The sequence below is a fragment of the Heptranchias perlo genome, unplaced genomic scaffold (genome assembly GCF_035084215.1).
Source record: "Heptranchias perlo isolate sHepPer1 unplaced genomic scaffold, sHepPer1.hap1 HAP1_SCAFFOLD_63, whole genome shotgun sequence".
NCBI lineage: Eukaryota > Metazoa > Chordata > Chondrichthyes > Hexanchiformes > Hexanchidae > Heptranchias > Heptranchias perlo.
Window position 1 is genome coordinate 1494456 of NW_027139655.1, and position 22341 is coordinate 1516796.

Consider the following 22341-nt stretch of genomic DNA (forward strand, 5'->3'; position numbering starts at 1 on the left):
CCCAGATGATTTGCGTTCACTCGTGACTTGTTTTTCAGTGTTTGTCCATCAGGTTTGCAATTCAATTTGTATTGGATATTGAAGATATTTCAGGATGATTGCACAACAGACCATGTGTAAAGCAACCATCTTGATAACTTCAATCATCACACACTCTACATCGACGCTGCAGCGGCCCCAGCACCCCTTTCAATATTGTTTTTCTTAACTCACAGTTTTCAAAAGGGAATTGGATAAACGCTTGAATGGAAACTTTTTCAGGGCTATGGGGAAACAGCAGGCGAGTGGGACGAACTGGACAGCTCTTTCAGAGAGCTGGCACACGCACGATGGGCAGAGAGAAACTATTTCCGCTGGTCGAGGATTCTAGGACTTGGGGGCACAGTCTAAAAAATAGAGCCAGATCTTTCAGGAGTGAGATTAGAAAACACTTCTACATACAAAGGCTATGTTCCGATGCTCCTATGTTCCTATGATATTATTAATATAGAATTCCGACAAGCATTTGATAAGGTGCCACACAAGAGACTGTTGGCAAAAATGAAAGCGCATGGAACTTGAGGCAATGTATTGACATGGGTAGAGAATTGGTTCGGAGATAGGAGACAGAGAGTAGGGATAATTGGTACATACTCCAATTGGCAGGATGGGACTAGTGGTGTCCCCCAGGCCTCTGTAACTGGGGTCTCAGCTTGTCACCATATTTATCAATGACTCTGATGAAGGAATAGAGAGTCGTATATTCAAGTTTGCTGATGACACTAAGTTAGGTGGTACAGTGAGTCGTGTGGATGCGATTGGAAAGTTGCAAAGGGACATTGATGGATTAAGTGAGTGGGCAAAACTATGGCAGATGGAGTTCAATGTGGGGTGATCCACTTTGGACCGATGATCAGGGTATTTTCCAAATGGTAAGAAGCTCGGAACTGTGGAGAAGCAGAGAGAATTAACGGTTCTTTTGCATAAATCAGTAAAAGCTAACGGACGGGTCCAAAAATAATTTAAAAGGCGAATGGAATGTTAGCCTTTATCTCAGGGGGCTGGAATATAAAGAAGTGGAAGTTATGTTCCAGTTATATAAAGCTCTGGTTAGACTGCGTCTGGAGTAACTGCGTTCAGTTATGGACACTGCACCTCAGGAAGGATAGATTGGCCTTGGAGGGGGTGCAGAGCAGATTCACCAGAATGTTACCGGGGCGAAAAAGGTTAAATTATGAGGACAGGCTGCATAGACTCGGCTCGTATTCCATCGAGTATAGAAGATTGAGGGGCGGTCTGAGCGAGGTGTTTAACATGTTTAAATGATTCGATAGAATAGAGAGAGAGACTCAATTTCCTCTGGGGAATCAAGAACGAGGGGGACATCACCTTAAAATTTGAAACATGCCATTCAGGTTCGAAATCAGGAAGCACTTTTTTACACAAAGGGCAGTAGAAGTCTGGAACTCTGTCCCCAAAAGACTGTGGATGCTGGGGGTCAATTGAAGCTTTCAAGACTGAGATGGATAGATTTTTGTTGGGTAAGGGTATCGAGGGATAGGGAGTAAAGGCGGGTAAATGGATTTCAGGTACAGATCTTCTCTCATCGAATTGAAAGGCGGAACAGGTTCAAGGGGCTGAATGGCCTCCTCCTGTTCCCAATGGAAATGTTGAGAATATGTTTTGTTGAGGCTGTGAGGTCTGGGTCAACCCCTGTCCAAACAAGGCAGGCCACATTTGGGAGTATAATAACATTGAAATGAACATTTTTCTTTTGTGACTTGTGCAACTTCGATCAATTGAATAGTTATGAAAGCGAATCAATGCAGTCATTCGAACTTCTGGCTAATAATCAAAACAGAGGTTTCCGTAGTGTAGTGGTTATCACGTTCCCTTACACGCGAAATGTCCCCGGTTCAATCCCGGGCGGGAACATTATGTTGGGGCAGATTTTTTTTTTCCTCTGTGAAATAGCCGGTCCTGTTAAATTTAACACAAATCCGTGGTCTCACGAGCACTGAACATTTAAAACACAGCCCTTAAAAATACAGTGTGTGAAATGAAAAGGGATAAAAAGTTCATCGCACAAAAGAAATTATTAAAGATTTCCAACTTCCCTCAGTTGCCTTTCATTCTGCAAAATAACGTGATCGGTTAATTAATGGTGATTCGAACAATGATTGTTTTTTTCTCTTCCCACAGTGTTTGAGTAAGTTCATGCGATTAACAACAAGTGTTCAAAAGTTGCTTTTTTGACCAGGAATCGAGCCAGGGCCGCGGCGATGAAAACACCGAATATCTAACCACGAGACCAACAGGGAGCTCTAATCACAATGTTCCCAGATGTACCATGGATTGCTCTGTCTCTGTAATTCAGCTTTTAATTCTTTTTAGCTCCTGGTTGCGGATATTTCCGTGATTAAATAGGAATAAAGTACAATAGGCTCAGGAAAACCCGGGGAGGTGGCATCCCGCTCACCGAGCCTTTCCAGCAGCATTTATCTTACCAAGCACTGGAGTGAGTGAAAATTTCTCCGCGGGGCGGGGCGGGGGGTGGCGGGAGGTCTCAGTGTGGAAAGGGTGGCGAATGAATGCGTTTTTTTCAGTCAGTATAGCCGAGTGGTTTAAAGCACTGTGTCCAGATCGCTTCATCTCCAGGAGGGGTGGGATCGAATTCCAATTCTGGCATCGATTATTTTGACTCCTATTTTATTTGTTGCTTGAGCTGCAGTTGAATTTTCGGCCCAATTGGTTTGCTCTTCCCGCAATAACCAACCCGCTCTCCAACCACGGCACGTTTTGACGCCCACCGGCTCATCCCTAAACCGAGCTTTAAACGAAAATGTGCTGGAAACGCAAGGCGGTCATTCAACAACTCTGGAGAAAACAGACGCTTGTGGAAATGTACAATAGGAACAGGAGTGGGCTGTTCAGCCCCTCGAGCCCACTCCGCCATTTGATAAGATCATGGCTGATCTGTGTTCGAACTCCATATACCTGCCTTTGGCCCATAACCCTTAATAACTGCGATTGGCAAAAAGCTATCTATCTCAGATTTAAAATTATCAATTAAGCTAGCATCAATTGCCTTTTCTGGAAGAGAGTTCCAAACTTCTACCACCCTTTTTATGTAGAAGTGTTTTCTAATCTCACTCATGAAAGATCTGGCTCTAATTTTTAGACTGTGCCCCCGAGTCCAAGAATCCCGAATCAGCGGAAATAGTTTCTCTCTATCCAGAAAACGTCAATGACACAGTCAATGAAAGGTGCAGTTCACGAAGGCGACTCACCAGCACCTTTTCAAGAGCAATTAGGTTATGGGTAATAAATGCTGACCTTGCCATTGACACCCATATCCCATGAATGAAGACAAAAAATGTCGCCTGCAAGGCCGAGTAATTTCCTGCTGCTAAACGACGGGAAGAATGAAACCATCGGCTTCAGTCCTTTGAACGAACTGTATACACTTGCCGTCGAGCTCAATCCCCACTTGGTCCTCTGCCCCGAATATCCACTGCATCAGAAAATCCTCCATAACATAGAATCACAGCATGGAAACATCACAGAGGGAGGCCATTCGGCTCATCGTGCCTGTGCCAACTCTTTGAAAGAGCTATCCAATTGGACCTACTCCCCTTCCCTTTCTCCATTGCCCTGCAAAACTTTCCCCTTCAAGTATTTATCCAGTTCCCCTTTGAATGTTATTATTGAATCTGTTTCCACCACCCTTTCAGGCAGTGCATTCCAGATCATGACAAAACGCTGCGCAAAAACATTCTCCTCATCTCACCTCTGTTGCCAATTATCTTAAATCTATGTCCTCTGATTACCATCCTTTCTGGCACTGGAAATCGTTTCTCCTTATTTATTCCATCAAAACCGTTCATGATTCTGAACAACTCAGTTAAATCTCCCCTTAACCGTCTCTGCTCAAAGGAGAACAACCCCAGCTTCTCCAGTCTCTCCACCTCACTGAAGTCCCTCATCCCTGGCACCATTCTAGTAAATCACCTCTGCACCCTCTCCAAGGCCTTGACATCCTTCCTAAAGTGTGATGGGCAGAATTGTGTGGTGGCCAGCTGGTATAAATTGGGCTGCAATCTTTCACATTCAATAACGGCTGCACCAGATTCCTGGTCTCATCACCACTGAACACTTTCAAACAGACTCCTAAAATAAAGTGCAAAAAATGAGAAGGGAAGGAAGTCAGAAAAGTTAGCGTAGTTTCGAGAGTCACTGGGCCAACTTGTTAGCATTTCGTTCAGTGCGAACCAGAAAGTTGTGCGTTTATTAATGGTAATTAAAAGAATCATCTCAGAGACTTGAATTATTTTGAGCAATTAAGTGAACTGTTTCGTAAAAACAAATTCTCTGACCGGAACTCAAACTCAGGCCGCGGCGATGAGACCGCCGAATCCTAACCACTAGACCATCAGGGGGCGCTATATGCAATATTATCAACATATCTTTGCCATCGTTATTAATATTTTGGGCTGCAGCCGTGTCAGATTAAAAATATATTTCTGATTTGTTAGATGTAAATGCATTTCATAACTGCTGCTTACAAATGTATTTATATATATCTGTATTATTTATTCATTTATTGGGTTGTATATATTGTAAATGTATTTACATGTATCTGTATTATTTATTCATTTATTGGGGTGTATATATTGTAAACATATTTACATGTATCTGTATTATTTATTCATTTATTGGGGTGTATATATTGTGAAGGTATTTACATGTATCTGTATTATTTATTCATTTATTGGGTTGTATATATTGTAAATGTATTTATATTTATCTGCATTATTTATTTATTTATTGGGGTGCATATATTGTAAATGTATTTACATGAATCTGTATTATTTATTCATTTTTTGGGGTGTATATATTGTAAATGTATTTACATGTATCTGTATTATTTATTCATTTTTTGGGGTGTATATATTGTAAATGTATTTACATGTATCTGTATTATTTATTCATTTATTGGGGTGTATATATTGTAAATGTATTTTCTGGATATTTATTTCTCTATGTCTTATTTTTATTACACACAAATACATAACACAGATACACAGAGATATAATGATAACCACCACACAGTTACACCCAAATGTATTTATAAGTATCACACATGCAATCATATATATTTATAACAAGATATATCATATTGTAAAAATAATCAAAATAAATTTATAAACGGCACATAAAACATAAACACTCACTTTATAAAGAAGCATGACATCCATTTATACACATCCATTTGTTTAAATTTTCATACCGTCCTGTTAGCAGTCCTGAACAAAGTCCACACACCGAAAGTCTCAGCGTTTTTCCAGATGCTGCCCGTCCTGTTCTGCATTTTGAGCAGTTCCTTTCCTGTGATGTGATTATTCTGGGTGCCGGGTATGTGTAATTGGATTTGCTGCAGTCATGCTGCCGCGGACAGGTGAAGGCTGCTTCTGAGGCTGCCTGACACTCGGTGGGAGTGGGCGGGGATTTGGTGATATGAAATAAATGAAACGGTGGATGAGAAACTTTCATAAAGCTCAACATCCAGGTCCCTGCTATTAGACCTCGTGGCGCAACGGTCGCTCGTCTGATTTCAGATCAGGAAGCTGCGTGTTTAAATTACGTCAGGGTCACACTCGTTTTTAGCGCTGGTTGGAGTCTGAATAATTCGGGAATTCATATTGCATTGTCTTTTTCACAATAAACAGACTCCTGCCTCAATAGTTCCCCAGTGTCAGGGAGAGAAGCGTCTGATTCCCACATTGATTTATTGCAAGAAACATACACAAACACACTTATTAATTCAAAATCAGCCTGCAGCTCCACACGCACAGAGATAAACACAGCCAGAGAGACAGGCAAACACCGGGAAATAGACAAACCGGTTTCTCAAAATAGGTGTTGTTTAAAGAGAAGTGAAACTGTCCCAATCAGAGCAGAGAGAGGTGACTGGTCAGTTCCACTCGTATTCGTTCAAAACCTCCACGGTCGAATGGAAGGCCTTTTGTTGTTCGCTTTCGTTCCACACCTTGGAATTCAGGAGAATCTGGTCCATGGTTTGTCGGACAAGGCACGGTCGCAATGGCCCCAATGGCCTGCTTCTGAGCTCTCTCCTTCTAAAATTCTAAACTCAGCCCATGGGGCGGAGCCAGTAGCCGCCTCGCTGCAATAACAGACCAAATGGAGAAACTTCAGCAGGCCTCGTGACCTCAGTCGGTAGAGCCTGAGACTCTTAATTTCAGCGTTGTGGGTTCAAGGCCCACGTTGGGCGAATTCTGTTTTAAACTTTTACGCTGCTTTCACGAGTGAACCCTCCGCTTGCTTGACTGTCAGTGCAAGAGATGATTCTGCAAGTGCCGCCTCGTGTACAATGGTCAAAACTTTAAAAGGAGCAGAAGGTTATTCGGGGTTCAGATACACAAAGCTCTCTGATGAGCCTGAGATTTTGTCAGAGGTTGCTGCCTCCCCTGCATCTCTTGCCCTCTGACGAGGCACTTGCTCCGGTTTCAATTTACAAACTGGGTGAGTTGGTGATCGGGTGCAGGAGAGCTGGTTTGTGATCTGAATAGGAGAAGCAGCAGCCCCGGGTGAGACAGAGAAAAAATCAGTCCAGGCCCGGCCCCAATCTGCGGATGTGGAAGAAAACACGGGAGGAGGGTGCGGTGTGAGGTCCCTGTCAAACCAACTGCCCGAACAAAGCTGGCCACAGTCACAGAATCAGAATGGCTACTTCCTGAGGGGAGAGGCCGGTTCATGTGGAAAAGGATCCAGACGAGAATGATCTGATTCATAAGGTTAGGGGAGGGAAATTCGGGAGCTCCTTCGCAATGTTAATTACTTGAAATTGAAGACTTTTTCCTGTGTAACTTGTGTGGTTTTGATGAATGAAATGTTTGTAAAAAGGCATCCGTGGAGAAGGATTGAGAGCTTTTAGGGCTAGAGGGGAAATGAGGAGATTTTTTTTCACACAGAGTTCCGATCTGGTAGCCACTCCCTGAAAGGGTGGTGGAAGCAGCTTTCATAGGAACTTTCAAAAGGCAATTGGACAGGTACTTGAAGAGGACTGATTTGCAAGGTTACGGGGAAAAGGCTGGGTTTTTTGGACTAAATTGGACAGCTCTTTCAAAGAGTAGGCACGGCAACATGGCCGAATGGCCTCCTTCTGTGCTGTAATATTCTATGATTCTATTCCATGATTTTAGTTTGGGACAGGAGAGATGTTGTTTAAAGAGAATTGAAACTGTCCCAATCAGAGCAGAGAGAGGTGACTGGTCAGTTCCCCTCTGTCCAGTATAAGTCACCAGCGGTTTTTTTGTGGTGTTGTGGTTACCAGTTCACTTTACACGCGAACGGCCCTACTTTCGATCCTGGGCGGACAATGTATATTGCAATTGTTGTTTACTTTCTATATTAATGACTGAGATGAGGGGGCCGAGTGTAATGTATCCAAGTTTGCTGATGATACAAAGGTAGGTGGGAAAGTAAGCCGTGAGGAGGACGCAAAGGGAGGCGGACAGGTTAAGTGATTGGGTAAGAAGGTGGCAGTTGGAGTATAAGGTGGGAAAATGTGAAATTGTCCACTTTGGTAGGAAGAATCGAAAAGCAGAATACTTTTTAAAAGGTGAGAGTCCAATATATGTTGGTATTCAGAGGGAGTTGTGTGATTTAATTGAGGTGTACAAAATTATGAAGGGCCTAGATAGAGTGGATGGGATGGACCTATTTACCTTAGCAGGGAGGTCAATAACCAGGGGGCATAGATTTAAAGTGATTGGTGGAAGGATTAGAGAGGAGCTGAGGAGAATTATTTTTACCCAGAGGGTGGCAGGAGTCTGGAACTGACTGCCTGAAAGGGTGGTCGAGGCAGAATCCCTCGTTACATTTAAATAATACTTGGATATGCACCTGAAGTGGCGTTACCAAAAAGGCTACGGACCGAGCGCTGGAAAGTAGGATTCGGCTGAGTGGCGCATTTTCGGCCGGCGCGGACATGATGGGCCGAATGGCCTCCTTCTGTGTCGAACATTTGCTGTGATTCTCCAAAATTGGCATTTGTTTTTTGTAACAGCAAGTCCTCTGATCAGGAATCGAACCAAGGCTGTGGCAGTGAGAATGCCGAATCCTAACCACGACACCACCAAAAAACACATGTCAGGTTTCTAAATATATCTGGGAGTGCTTGTATTAGGTTCAAATAATATTTCTGGTTTTGTGACTCTTTTCGTTGCAAATGTATTTACATACACCTGTATTATTTATTTATTTATTGGGGTGTATATATACTAAAGCTACTTTTGGCGCTGATAAGAGTCTGTATAATTCCGCAATTCATGCTTTAGTTGCGTTTTCACTGGTTCCCCAGTGTCAGGGAGGGAAGTGTCTGATGCCCTCTTTTATTGAATGTTACTAACAGAAGGCAAACACTCATATTCGTTCAAAATCATACACACAGATAAACACAGCCAATGAAATGGACGTTATTTTGGGATTGCTGCACATGGACACCCAGGGGCGAGTTTACTGCAATGACAGACAAGAGTGGTTGGGTTTCTCAGGCCCGGCTCGCTCAGTCGGTAGAGCATAACACTCTTAATCTCAGAATCGTGGATTCGAGCTCCCCGTTGGGCGAATTCGCTTTTAAACTTTTAATGTTGCTTTCAGGGGTGAACCCAAGCTCTGACTCCACCCCCGACCTCCCGTGCAGTGTCACCGCGCACATTGTGGCCGCGCCCGGGCTGATTTCTCTCTCTCTCACCCGGGACCGCTGAGTCTGCTGTACCGTGATCACCAACTCATCCAGTTTGTGAATTTAAACCGGAACAGGTGCCTCGCAAAGGGCAAGAGAAATAGGGAAGGCTGCAACCTCTGACAAAATCTCATTCCCATTAGAGATTTGTGTATCTGAACCCCTGACACTTTCTGCAACTTTTACAAGTTTTGACATTCACTGTACAGGACGCAGCACCAAGGGGCTCGTCTCTGACACTCACAGTGATGCGTAGGGCCGTTTTCACTCGTAAAACATCTACTGTGATATTGTGATATTGTCTTAGGCTCCCTCACCAGCGGAAAGGGTTTGTCTATCTACCTTTCAAAATCATAAAAAGCCTTCTATATTCCAGGGAATAGAAGTATGTAACCGCTCCTCATAATTTAACCCTTCGAGCCCTGCTTACATTCTGGTAAATCTGGGCTGCGCTCCTTCCAAGGACAATATACCCTTTTAGAGTAAAAGGGAATAAAACTTGAAATGAGCGTCACTGAGGATCAGTTTTCTCTCACTCAAAGTTATCTGTTTCGTGAATTAAAAGATGCAGCTTTTCAAGAATAAGGGAGCAGCCACTGTCGCCCTTTTTGGCACGAGAAAAAGTCTCCTCCGTGGATGTTTATGGAGAGCAAATTTCAAAACAATGTTTACACTCGGGAACCTTTCGCATGTGAAGCAAACGCGATAACCACGACACTACGGAAACCGCTACTATCTCATTAAAAACAATGGTGAACTGACTTAGTCTCCTGTCTCTGTTCTGATTTGGAATGTGTTGCTTCTCCGTCCAGCAAAACTTAATATGTTACAACACAGAAGGAGATCATTCTGCCCATCGTGCCTGTGCTAGTTCTTTGAAAGAGCTATCCAAGATGTCTCACCACCATAAGCTTTTACCTCATAAGCCCTGCAAATTGTTTTCCTTTTCAAGTATTTATCCAATCCCGTTTTGAAAATTACTATTGAATCTGCTTCCACCGGTCTTTCAGGCAGCGCATTCCAGATCATAACAACTCGTTGTGTAAATTATGTTCCCCCATGTCGCCTCAGGCTCTTTTGCCAATTACCTTAAATCTGTGTCCTCTGGTTACCGACCCTTCTGCAACTGAAAACAGTTTCTCCTTATTTGCTCTGTCAAAACCTTTCATTATTTTGAACAACTCTTTCAAATCTCCCCTTAACCTTCTGCGCTTTCAGGGGATAATCCCAGATTCTCCAGTCTCACCACATAACTAAAGTGCCTCATCCCTGTTACCATTCCAGTAAATCTCCTCTGCACCCTCTACAAGGCCTTGACATCTTTCCTAAAGTGCGGTGCTCAGAATTGAATACAATGCTCCAGCTGCAGTCTAACCAGTGTTTTATAAACGTTTAGCATAATTGTGCTGCTTTTGTACTCTATGCCTCTATTATTAAAGTCAATTTCACCAGGCTTTCTATGTCCTCCTGAAGTCTGATACGATCCACCACATTGTTTACTACATTCCCGAGATTCGTGTCATCTGCAAACTTTCAAATTATACCCTGTATACTCATGTCCAGGTCATTAATGTATGTATCAAAAATGAAAACGTTTTGCAGTGTGACTTGTGTGATTTTAAACCTAATTTATACAACATCTTCTCATAATTTAACTTATTGCACCCTGGTAACAATCTGGTGAATTTTTGCTGCACTCCTTCCAAGGCCAATATATCCTTTCAGATTAAAAGGGTATAAACTTGAAATAAGCCTCACTGTGGATCAGTTTTCGCTCATTCAAAGTTATCTGTTGAGTGAAATAAAAGAAAGCGCTTTTAAAGAATAAGGAAGCATCCACTATCGCCCATTTTGACAAGTCTATTTTGTGGCACTTTATCAACCGTCTTTTGAAAGGCCATTTACACAACATCAACCACATTGCCCTCATCAGCCCTCTCTGTCAATTCATCACGAAACTCAATCACGGTTTGCCTTTAACAAATCCAAAGTGGCTTTCCTGTCCAAATGACTATTAATTTTGTCCCAGATCATCATTCCTAAAACCTTCCCACCATCGTGGTGAAACTGACTGGCATCTCGTTGTTGGTTTTATCCTTACACCCTTTTTTGAACAAGGGTGTAACATCTGCAATTCTCCAGTTCTGTGGCAGCAAACCCTGTATCTAAGGAGGATTGAAAGATTATGGCCAGGACCTCTGCAATTTACACCCTTACTTCCCTCAGCAACCTAGCATGCATCCCATTCGGACCAGGTGACTTATCTACTTTAAGTACAGCCAGCCTTTCTACGATCTCCTCTTTATCAATTTTCACCCCATCCAGTATCTCAACTACCTCCCCATTTAATGTGATTTACTGTGATTAGGCAGCATTTTCTACCTCGGTAAAGACAGATGCAAAATACTCATTTAGAACCTCAGCCATGCCCTGTGCCTTCATGTGTAGATCTCCTTTTTGGTTCCTAATCGTTCATACCCCTCCTCTCACTACCAGTTTGCTATTTATATGCCTATAGACGACTTGTAATGACTTGATGAAGGGATCGAGTGTAATGTATCCAAGTTTGTTGAAGATACAAATCTAGGTGGGAAAGTAAGCTGTGAAGAGGACACAAAGAGTCTACAAAGGGATACAGACAGGTTAAGCATGTGGGCAAGAATGTGGCAGATGGAGTATAATGTGGGGAAATATAAGGTTATTCACTTTGGTAGGAAGAACAGAGAACTGAATATTTTTGAAATGGTGAGAAACTATGAAATGTTGATGTCCAGAGAAACTTGAGTGCCTGGACACCTGAATTCCAGGTTGTGCTAACCTAGTATAATTATCCAAAACCTGATGACGGAGAAAGTCAAAAAAACACTAAGACAATAAACAACCCTTGGTGGTTTCTGAGAGTCAGCAAAGTGGGATGGTTTACGACCATGAGTTAAGATCAGTGGTGCTGACGTACAGAACAATGCAGCCGAATCGTATAAAGATCGGGCATGTTCCCTTCTCAAATGTTAGAGCTCTCAATAGGGGATAGTCAGAAGTCCATTTCCACAGGCAGTCCGCAAAGGTCAGGTCTGATCTACCTGGATTCGCAGACAGGTCAGTTTGTGTTGATTGCTTGTCATTAATGTAATCTGTAGACAGTTGTATTATGATAATAATACTGTTGAATGTAATGTTGAAGACACCTATAGTGCAACTCTGTTGTAATCAGTCTATTAAAATTGCTATTTTGTAACCACTCGGGCTAAAATCAAGCGGAAGTTATTGTTGATGGATTAACAACCCATAGTTGCGACAGTAACGGGAGAAATCCGCAAACAAACATTCACTTTAAATAGAAGCATCACACCCATAATTTATATTTTCACACGTTCATTTTTGCAGTTCTCACCAAAGTCCAAACATCGAAAGTCCACGTGTTTTTCAGAAGATTCCCATCCTGTTATGTATTTTGAGCAGTTTCCTACATGTATAAACATCACACCCATAGTTTATATTTTCACACGTTCTTTTTTGCAGTTCCAATCGAAGTCTAAACACGGAAAGTCCAAATGTTTTTCAGAAGATCCCCTCCTGTTATGTACCTTGAGCAGTTTCCCACATCCATTTCCTGTGATGTGATAATTCTGGGTGCAGGATGAATGGAATTGGATTTGCTGCAGTCCGCTGACAGCAGGCGATGGAAGCGAGCGCCATGCTGCCGCTGACAGGTGACGGCGACTTCTGATGCTGCCTGACATCCGGTGGGAGTGGGCGGGGATTTGAAAGCCAACTCATTCCACCAATCTCGGATCTCTAAAGCGGTGCTTGACAAACATTGATTGAAACAAACACGCAATGCAGCATCCAGGCCTCGTAGAGCAACGATAGCGCGTCTGACTCCAGATCAGAAGGTTGCGTGTTCAAATCACGTCGGGGTCACAGTTTTTTCCCTGAGAGCCGGTTTGAACAATTCTGCAATTCAAGTTTTCTTTGCGTCTTCACAATTAACAGAACCCTGCTCGAAAGTCTGCCTCTGGCCGGGAGGGAAGCACCTGATGACCTCATTTATTTAATGCAAATAACAGAAGACAAACACACATCTTCGTTCAAAAACCACCCTGCAGGTGGACACATAGTGAGATAAACACAGGGCAGAGATGCAGACAGTATCCGGAAACATAGGGAAATAGACAAGAGAAATAGATTGAGCGCTTTGTTAGCCGAAAATTGTCTGAACCTCCACGGTCAATGAAAGGGCTTTTGTTGGCCGGTTTCCCATTGCACCGGAGAATTCGGGAGAACTTGGGAGATGGTTGGTTCGTATTCCATTGTCCCCCACCATTGGAAAAGGTTTGCCCATCCCACCCGACTAACTCCTTTCAAAAGCCACTCTGTCCAAAGCCAATATATCCTTCCAGATTAAAAGAGAATAAAACTTGAAAAGAGCGTCACTGTGGATCAGTTTTCTCTCACTCAAAATTATCTGTTTAATGAAGAAAAAGATGCAGCTGACAAAGAATACGGCAACAGCCACTGTCTCCCTTTATGGAAGGAGAAGAAAATCGGTCTGGATGTTTCTGCCCGGGATCGAACCGGGGACCTTTCGCGTGTAAAGCGAACGTGATAACCGCTACACTACGGAAACCGATGGCATGGTATGTAACACAATGGGTAGCTGAATGGTGTGCTCTCTCTGCTCGGACTTGGAATGTGTTCTTTCCATTGCAGCTGGAGACACAAACAGTGGCTGCTCCCCCTTATCTTTAAAAACTCTCAGGGTAGTGGGTTTGAGCCCCACGTTGGGCGAGTACCGTTTTAAACTTTTATGCTGCTTCCACCCGCCCCCCTCCGTCTCACCGCACACGGTGGGGCCACGCCCGGGCTGAATCTCTCCAATTAGGTTTCCGCCCCTGTCGCAGCAAGAAATGGTCCTGATCAAAGTCACAAATGATGCCCTATGTTACTACCACCATGATAAACTATCACTCCTCATCCTTCTCAAATACAATATCTCACCGTGCTGTTATCCTGTTAGACTAGTTTCATCTCTCTGCTCTTATTTGGAATGTGTTGCTTTTTCGTCTGACAACACTGAGTATCATTGTATTATGTTCGTCCGCCAGAGGAGATCATTCGGCCCCTCGTGCCTGTGCCCGGTCAAACACACGTATTCGTTCAAAATTCGTTCAGAGATGGATTGAGTGCTTTGTTATCAGAAAATTGCCTGAACCCCCACAGTCTACAGCTTTCCTCCTCGCTATCAACCACACGGCCCACTTTTATGTCAACCGCAAATTTCTCAATCATGCCCCCTACGCTAAAGTCCAAATCGTTAATGTATACCACAAAAAGCAAAGGACCAAGTACCGAGCCCTGCGACACCCCACTGGAAACAACCTTCCAGCCGCAAAAACACCCGTTGACCATTACCCTTTGCTTTCTACCACTCAGCTAATTTTGGATCCAATAAGCCACATTCCCTTGGATCCCATGGGCCTTTACTTTTTCGACCAATCTGCCATGTGGGAATTTTTCAAAAGCCTTGCTACAATCCATGTAGACGACATCAATTGCGCTACCCTCATCGATCCTCCTTGTCATCTCCTCGAAAAATTCAATCAGGTGAGTTGGACACGACCTCCCCTCAACAAATCCATGCTGACTGCCCTTGATTGGTCCGTCCCTTTCGAAGTGACAGTTGATCCTGTCCCTCATTTGAAATGGAGTCTTTCTCCTGCTTCCTTCAATAACAGATAAGGCGGTTATTAGTACGCAGGCCGAGCGAGCTCAGTTGGTAGAACATGAGACTATTAATCTCCGGATCGTGGGTTCGAGCCCCACATTAGGGGAGGACCATTTTTAAGTTTCATGCTGCTATCACTGGCCAACAGTGCAGAAATAATGCAGAATAAAACACGGTATCGGTGGTCAGAATGGCCGAGCGGTCTAAGGCGCTGCGTTCAGGTCGCAGTCTCTTCTGGAGGCGTGGGTTTGAATCCCACTTCTGACATTGCTGATTTTTACCAAGACGTGGAAATATTTTATTTGTGGATTGGGCTGCAGCTGATTTTTCTGCCAAGTTTATTTGCTCCTCCCACAAAAGCAACTGGCTTTGTCATGCATATGTGACTTGAGAAGTTTTGAATGGTAAAATGTTTGACATATTAATGACCGGGACAAAGAAATAGAACAGCAGTGGGAAACATTTAAAACGATGATCGATAGAGTCCAGGAGAAATATATCCCACGACAAAGCAAGAAAAAACTAGCCAGAAATGATACAACAGGGATGAATAAAGAAATAAGGACAAAATTGAAAATGAAGAAAAAGGCACACACGAGACAATAAAGGAGAGAGGGGAATGTGAAAAGACTGGGAAAGAAGTCTAAAGAACTATTGGAAAGGACAAAAAGGAATTAAAAAAAGCGAAGTATTCTGGACACATCAACAGCCAAAGAAAATTTAGGATTGGAATAGGGCCACGAAGGGATACACATGACAAACTCACAGGCAATGACAGCGAAATGGCCGAAATATTAAATAATCACTTTGCTTCACTATTTACCAGGGAGACTAATATTGTGGGCATGACAGGAGAAGAAGAGATCAAAAAAATATAAAGACATTTAAGATCGAAAGGGGGGAGATAATTGATAAACTAATCAAAGCTAGAGAGGAAGTTTCCTGTTAGGAGCCGAACCACAGTTTCATACCGCTCAGCCACGCTAATTTCCGTATTACTGTTCAGGAGCTCAGTTCACAGGGACACGATTACTGCGCTCCATTAAGAGAGGCTTAGTGACAGGTGGAAATTGACCTATTAATAGGATCATAGAATAAGACAGCGCCATTCGGATGCCATTCGGCCCATCGTGCCTGTGCCAGCTCTCAGAAAGTGCTGTCCAGTTAGTCCCACTCGCCTGCTGTTTCCCCATAGACCAGAAAAAGTTTCCATCCAAGCTTTTATCCAATTCCCTTTTGAAAACTGTGAGTTAAGAAAAACAATATTGAAAGGGGTGCTGGGGCCTCTGCAGCGTCGATGTAGAGTGTGTGATGATTGAAGTTATCAAGATGGTTGCTTTACACATGGTATGTTGTGCAATCATCCTGAAATATCTTCAATATGCAATACAAATTGAATTGCAAACCTGGCGGACAAACACTGGAAAACAAGTCACGAGTGAACGCAAATCATCTGGGACCCGTTTTCAGCCTCACCGCACTTTAAATAAAGTGAAATAACTTTGCATTGAAAAGATTTGGAACTTGCATCTGTGCCTTTATCTGTTCCATTTCTTAAAGTTGCTGGCGTCTGATGATGAACACGCCTCTACTCCCTCCATTGATCAAGAAAGGAGGTGTTTGACGTTGACGGGACCTGTTGGTTCTGAGCTCATTCTTTACATTGAGTGGGTTCGCGTCCTTCAACATTAGCCCAGCGGTGAACTTCGCAGCAAACAAGTTCGACACCGTCTCACCGCGGACGCTGACTGCCATGTTTATTGTAAACAATTTTACAACACCAAGTTATAGTCCAGCAAATTTATTTTAAATTCACAAGCTTTCGGAGGCTTCCTCCTTCCTCAGGTGAACGTTTGTTGGAAATGATAAACGTTTCCAACAAACGTTCACCTGAGGAAGGAGGAAGCCTCCGAAAGCTTGTGAATTTAAAATAAAATTGCTGGACTATAACTTGGTGTTGTAAAATTGTTTACAATTGTCAACCCCAGTCCATCACCGGCATCTCCACATCATGCCATGTTTATTGTTATTTCTTTCAGACCTAAATAAATAGTGACCGTGATTTTAAATTTGCACTCAGTGATTTTTCGGTAGGCTCCTTTCAGTGTTTCAAAGGCGACCCCGAATTTATGATAGTCCGGCCATTTCACCAGCCGTGTTGAAAACAAAACATGTCTCTGCTTTTCGCGTCTTTTTTCCAAAGGCAAAAAATATATTTCCCGTGACCTCTGAAGGATGGACAAGTACAGTTCAGAAAGCAGAAGCAAGTTCACCGAGCTTAAATCGTCTGACCACGTTAAAGGCGATATATATATATATATACAAGTAGTTGCTGTCTGTTTCTGTGGTTGTCTTTTTTCTGTGTGTGTCCATCTGCAGGTCGATTTTGAATCAATACCAGTATTCGTGTCAGTTTGTTGCATGAAATAAATGAGGGTATCATGCGCTCCCCTCCCTGCCACTGGGTAGGTACTGAGTCATGGTTGAGACCAAACTTCTGTTTTGTTTTGTGTGAAAAAGCAATTGAAGCCTTCATTCGGGAATTATCCAGTCTCATGTGAGCGGTGAAAGAAACAGTGACCCCGATGTGATGTGAACACGCAGCCTTTTGATCTGGAGTCAGACCTTTGCGCCACGCACTCTGAAGACAGGATCCTGGATGTTATTATATTTTTTGAATGTTTCTCAAACACCGTTTCATATATTGGTTAAATAGATAGGGCTTATCAAATCTCCGCCAGATCCCACCGGGTGTGAGACAGTCTTGGAAGCAGCCTTCACCCCCAATATCACACTGGCATTCATCGCCTGCTCCCAGCGGACTGCATGAACAGGGCTGGGAGATATGGACTTCGTTCACATCATTCAGCAATGTGAATCGTTAAATATTTAATCATTTTTAATGGGGACAAGGTTTCAAAATGCTCCCGCCCGGTTTCGAACCGGGGACCTTTCACCTGTTCGGCAAACGGGATAACCACTACACTACGGAAAACTGATGCTTCAACCTCTGTGATATGGATATAACCCCTCAGCCAAACTAATTTCCGTATTACTGTCCAGGAGCTCATTTCACAGGGATACATTTACTGCGCTGTATTTCGGAAGGCTGCAGAGAAGGACAGGTAGCGATGGTCAGGCAGGGAATCCCAGAGCATCGCGCCGACACAAACATTTCACTGTTTTTTTCATGTACCTGTTATCCGACCGCAGTTTAAACTATTGCGAATGGCATGCGCAGATGATATTGTTCATTGAGTGTTTTCTTGCTCGAAACATCAGCCTTTACGGTTAACAGCCGAACGCGCTAACCGATTGCGCCACAGAGACCAACCGGTGTGGTTTCTTGCAAGATACACGAAAGCAGCGTGTCACCTGGCCAAAGTTTCATGTTGCAGCCACAGAAATGTAGTTGTCCATTATCAGTGTTACTTTTCCAGAAATAAAGGATGGGACATTGTTTGTGGAAACATGGAAACGGTCTGGTCTCGCTCACAGCATCGATATCACCGCCAACCAGCTCTCCTGCAACCGGCGCGCTAATCGCTGCTTTGTCTGTTACTTATTAGCACTGCGGGAGAGCCTTCGTCACAGGGATTGCAGCGGTTCAACAAGGCAGCTCACTACCACCTTCTCAAGGGTAATTAGGGATGGGCAATAAATACCGGCCTCGCCAGCGACACCCACATCCCATTCACGAATAAAAAAATATATTAATTTCAGATTCTGCATCAGTTTGAGGTGCTGTATTGGATTACGCTGTTGTATTTGTTTGAGGTACTTTATTGCTTTGAGATACTGTATTAGATTGAGATGCTGTATTAGTTTGAGGTATTAATTTATGTTTCAGGTTCTGTATCGGTTTGAGGTACTGTATTAGTTTAAGGTGTTGTATTTGATTGAGGGACTGTATTAGTTTGAGGTACTTTATGAGTTTGAGATGATGTATTAGCTTGATGTATTATATTAGTTTCAGATTCTCTATCCGTTTCAGGTATTGTATTAGCTTCAGGTACCGTATTAGTTTGAGGTACTGTTTTAATTTGAGAAGCTCTATCAGTTTGAGGTGTTATATTAGTTTGGGGTATCTGTATTGTAAGGAAAGAGTTAGTCTTTATATTGAATTAATATTAACCTTTACCATTTGCCTCTTAAGTAAGGAAGTATAAATCTCTGTTGGGAGAACGAAACTACAATCATCAGACAGATTTGCTTCATTTTATATGCATGCATATGTTTAATATAGAGACGAGTAGATTCTGAAGTCCAGAAACTCTTGGATCGGAGCTGATATCATATTACTCATAAGTTTAATTATCCTTTTGATATAAACAATTCTCTGACAATCATAACAAGGCCTTTAAATCATTCAGAGCTGGTGTGTATGTGTGTCAGACAGCATTGTGTGCTATTCGTCTTACCAGCTTCACAGGGAAGCAGGAGAGGTGTGAGATATGTATGATAGCTACGTATCATTCCAAGCTGACGAAGCGGGAAAGGGCTGTACTGGTGAGAGATAAACACCATTCTGCTCTCTGGTCAATGGGCAAGGCCATATGTTTTAACTAACAAGTTCCAAAGTTATAGTTATAATTAATGCCTAAAGCAGAACACCTGGCTGTGCCGAAGGAGCCTGCTTGCACCACAAGGCTGCATCGAGTGGAGGAGTGTAGTTCGGTGATGAGGGAAGTGATACTCTGATGACATAGAAAATTCTGGAAACCTTCAGCAGGTCAGGCAGAATCTGTGGAGAGAGTAACAGAGTTAATGTTTCAGGTCAATGACCTTTCATCAGAACCACGTTGGGCAGTTGTGTTTGGTAATAGTATGAAACATTGGGGTGATTTGGGTACTTTTCTGTCTTTGGAAGTTGAAGAGTAAAATAAGGGCTCGTCCGGGATTTGAACCCGGGACCTCTCACATATTTGGATAGACAACCCCGAAGCGAGAATCATACCCCTAGACCAACGAGCCCGTTGACAAAAACCAATGCATTCAAGAGCCAGCCGTCGTAAAACCCTTTTTGTTGGCTATCCTTGATAAGCAATTATGAGGACAGGTTGCAAAGACCAGACTTGCATTCCCTTGAGTGCAGAATATTCAGGGGTGATCTAATTGAGGTGTTTGGATTATTAAAGGATTTGACAGGGCAGATAGAGACTATTTCCTCTGGTGGGGAGAGTCCAGAACAAGGGGGCATAACCTTAAAATTAGAGCTGGGCCGTTCAGGGTTGATGTCAGGAAGCACTTCTTCACACAAAGGGGAGTGGAATTCTGGAACTCTCTCCCTCAAAAAGCAGTTGAGGCTGGGGGTCAATTGAAAATTTAAAAACTGAGATTGATAGATTTTGGGGCTAATTCGGGAGTTTAATGACTTTGACATTTTTTCCCTGTGACTTGGACAGTTTCGATCGATGAAATATTCGTGAAAAGAGTCAGTGCAAAGAGAGTCAACAGTTCATGTTTTCCCGAGACACTTCCTTCAGAGCTAAGAACGAAAAGTTTCTCATTTCCATAGTGCAGCGGTTATCATGTTCACCAGTTACACGCAGAAAGTCCCCGATTTAACCTCGGAGGGAAGCATGTTGTTGGGACTTGCTCCCCATCAACCTCCAGGGTCGAGTTTGTTCATGTATGAAAGGGGCTACAAACCTTTTTAAATTTAACAACGGCTACACCAGATTCCTGGTATAATAAGCAATAAACACTTTTAAGCAGACTCCTAAAATACAGTATGTAAAACGGGAAGGGATAAAAGTTCATGACATACAAAACACAAAGATTTATTGACGTTTTAATTGTCACTTGGCAAACAAGTTAGCATTTACTTAAGTGTGCAACAGAACGTATTAATGGCGATTAAAAAAACATTAAATGTCTCACAGACTTGAATTATTTTTGTGCAATGAACTATTCCCAACCACAAGGGAACACTGCATCAAACATATATATTTAAGTATATAATAAGTATATATTATATATATATATATATACATATATATATATATTATATATATATATATATATATATATATATATATAATCTATGCCATCAGTAGACCTCGTGGTGAAACGGTAGCGCGTCTGACTCTGGATTCTGAAGGCTGCGTATTTAAATCATGTCGAAATCACTACTTCTTATACCATTCATATCAGCCTGGATAATTTCGGAATCACTGCTTTTTAATAATAAACGAAACTTTGCTCACCAGTTCATTGTTCATTGCTCTCTGTCATTGATAATTGAAATGAAATATTAATCTAGCTAAGCCGGAGAACAAAATATTAAACAAGCGAAACAAATACTGAGCAAAATTATTTGCAATGTTTGGGGGGAAGTGCAGCTGAAAAGCAGAAGATCTGAATGGAATGATCAATGATTGAGCGGAATACATTGCTCGACTTGTTACTCGATTGCCTTCTTGCACAGCACCTCACAAACCCGTGACCTCAACCACCTAGAAGGACAAAGGCAGCAAGTACATGGGAATAACACCACCTGCACGTTCCCCTCCAAGTCACACACCATCCCGACTTGGAAATATATCGGCCGTTCCTTCATCGCCGTTGGATCCTGGAACTCCCTACCTAACAACACTGAGGGAGAACCTTCACCACACGGACTGCAGCGGTTCAAGAAGACGGCTCAACACCACCTTCTCAAGGGCAATTAGGTTTGGGCAATAAATTCTGGCCTTGCCAGCGACACCCACATCCCATGAACGAATGTAAAAAATCTCTGTGCTCCTCCAATTCTGGCCTCTTGCGCATCCCCGATTTAAATCGCTCCACCATTGGCGGCTGTGCCTTCAGCTACCTAAGCTCTGGAAATGCCTCCTTAAACCTCTCCGCCTCTCTCTCCTTTAACACATACCTTAAAACCTACCTCTTCGACTAAGCTTTTGGTCACCTGTCCCAATATCTCCTTATGTGGCTTAGTGTCAAATTTTGTTTAATAACGCTCCCGTGAAGCACCTTGTGACGTTTTACTACGTTAAAGGCGCTCGACAAATGCAGGCTGTGTCCTCTGGTTATCGACCCTCCTGCCAATGGAAACAGCTTCTCCCCATCCATTCTATCAAAATCCCCTCATAATTTTGAATACCTCTATTAAATCTCCCCTTAACCTTTTTTTGCTCTAAGGAGAACAATCCCAGATTGTCCAGTCTCTCCACAAAACCCATCCCTGGACACGATGCAAGGCGGAGGTTTGCAACCAGGTTTGCAAATTATTGCCAGTCGGGAGCTGGACAAATCGAAAGGAACCGAAATGACAAACAGCTTTGTGAATCTATAGATACGCTTTGGGAAACGGAATTGGAGGCGAATAAAAGACTGACCAGACAGGCGGCCAAGACGCAGCTGAGTCGGCATGTCCCCCTGGAACAGTTACTCTGATGAAATTAAGAGGTCGGAGCCATTTAAAGCGCTCCCAGTTACTGCAGATCAGGGATCAAAACCTGACATCAGCATCAGGACGCTTAGAATACTTTTTCTTTATTTGTTCATGGGATGTGGGCGTCGCTGGCGAGGCCGGCATTTAATGCCCATCCCTGATTGCCCTTGAGAAGGTGGTGGTGAGCCGCCTCCTTGAACCGCTGCAGTCAGTGTGGCGAAGGTTCTCCCACAGTGCGACTGAGTAACAGACAAAGCACCGGTGGGCGCGCCGGTTGCAGGAGAGCTGGTTGGCGGTGATATCGACGCTGTGAGCGAGACCAGACCGTTCCCATGTTTCCACAAACAATGTCCCATCCTTTGTTTCTGGAAAAGTAACACTGATAGTGGACAATTGCATTTCTGTGGCTGCAACTTGTAACTTTGGCTAGGTGACACACTGCTTTAGTGTATCTTGCAAACACATGCATTGGGT

General features: G+C 43.1%; 5 non-coding genes across 5 annotated transcripts; 3 read left to right on the forward strand and 2 right to left on the reverse strand.

Moving 5' to 3' along the window:
- Positions 1–1842: 1842 nt before the first annotated feature.
- On the forward strand, positions 1843–1914 carry trnav-uac (transfer RNA valine (anticodon UAC)). The gene has a single exon. It is a non-coding gene; the product is annotated as a tRNA-Val (tRNA).
- A 10681-nt stretch (positions 1915–12595) lies between these two features.
- Positions 12596–12667, forward strand: trnaw-cca (transfer RNA tryptophan (anticodon CCA)). The gene has a single exon. It is a non-coding gene; the product is annotated as a tRNA-Trp (tRNA).
- A 633-nt stretch (positions 12668–13300) lies between these two features.
- Positions 13301–13373, reverse strand: trnav-uac (transfer RNA valine (anticodon UAC)). The gene has a single exon. It is a non-coding gene; the product is annotated as a tRNA-Val (tRNA).
- Positions 13374–14655: 1282 nt separating this feature from the next.
- Positions 14656–14738, forward strand: trnal-cag (transfer RNA leucine (anticodon CAG)). The gene has a single exon. It is a non-coding gene; the product is annotated as a tRNA-Leu (tRNA).
- Positions 14739–19357: 4619 nt separating this feature from the next.
- Positions 19358–19445, reverse strand: trnap-cgg (transfer RNA proline (anticodon CGG)). Its single transcript is given in 2 exon segments — positions 19358–19393; positions 19410–19445. It is a non-coding gene; the product is annotated as a tRNA-Pro (tRNA).
- Between the last annotated feature and the right edge of the window lie 2896 nt (positions 19446–22341).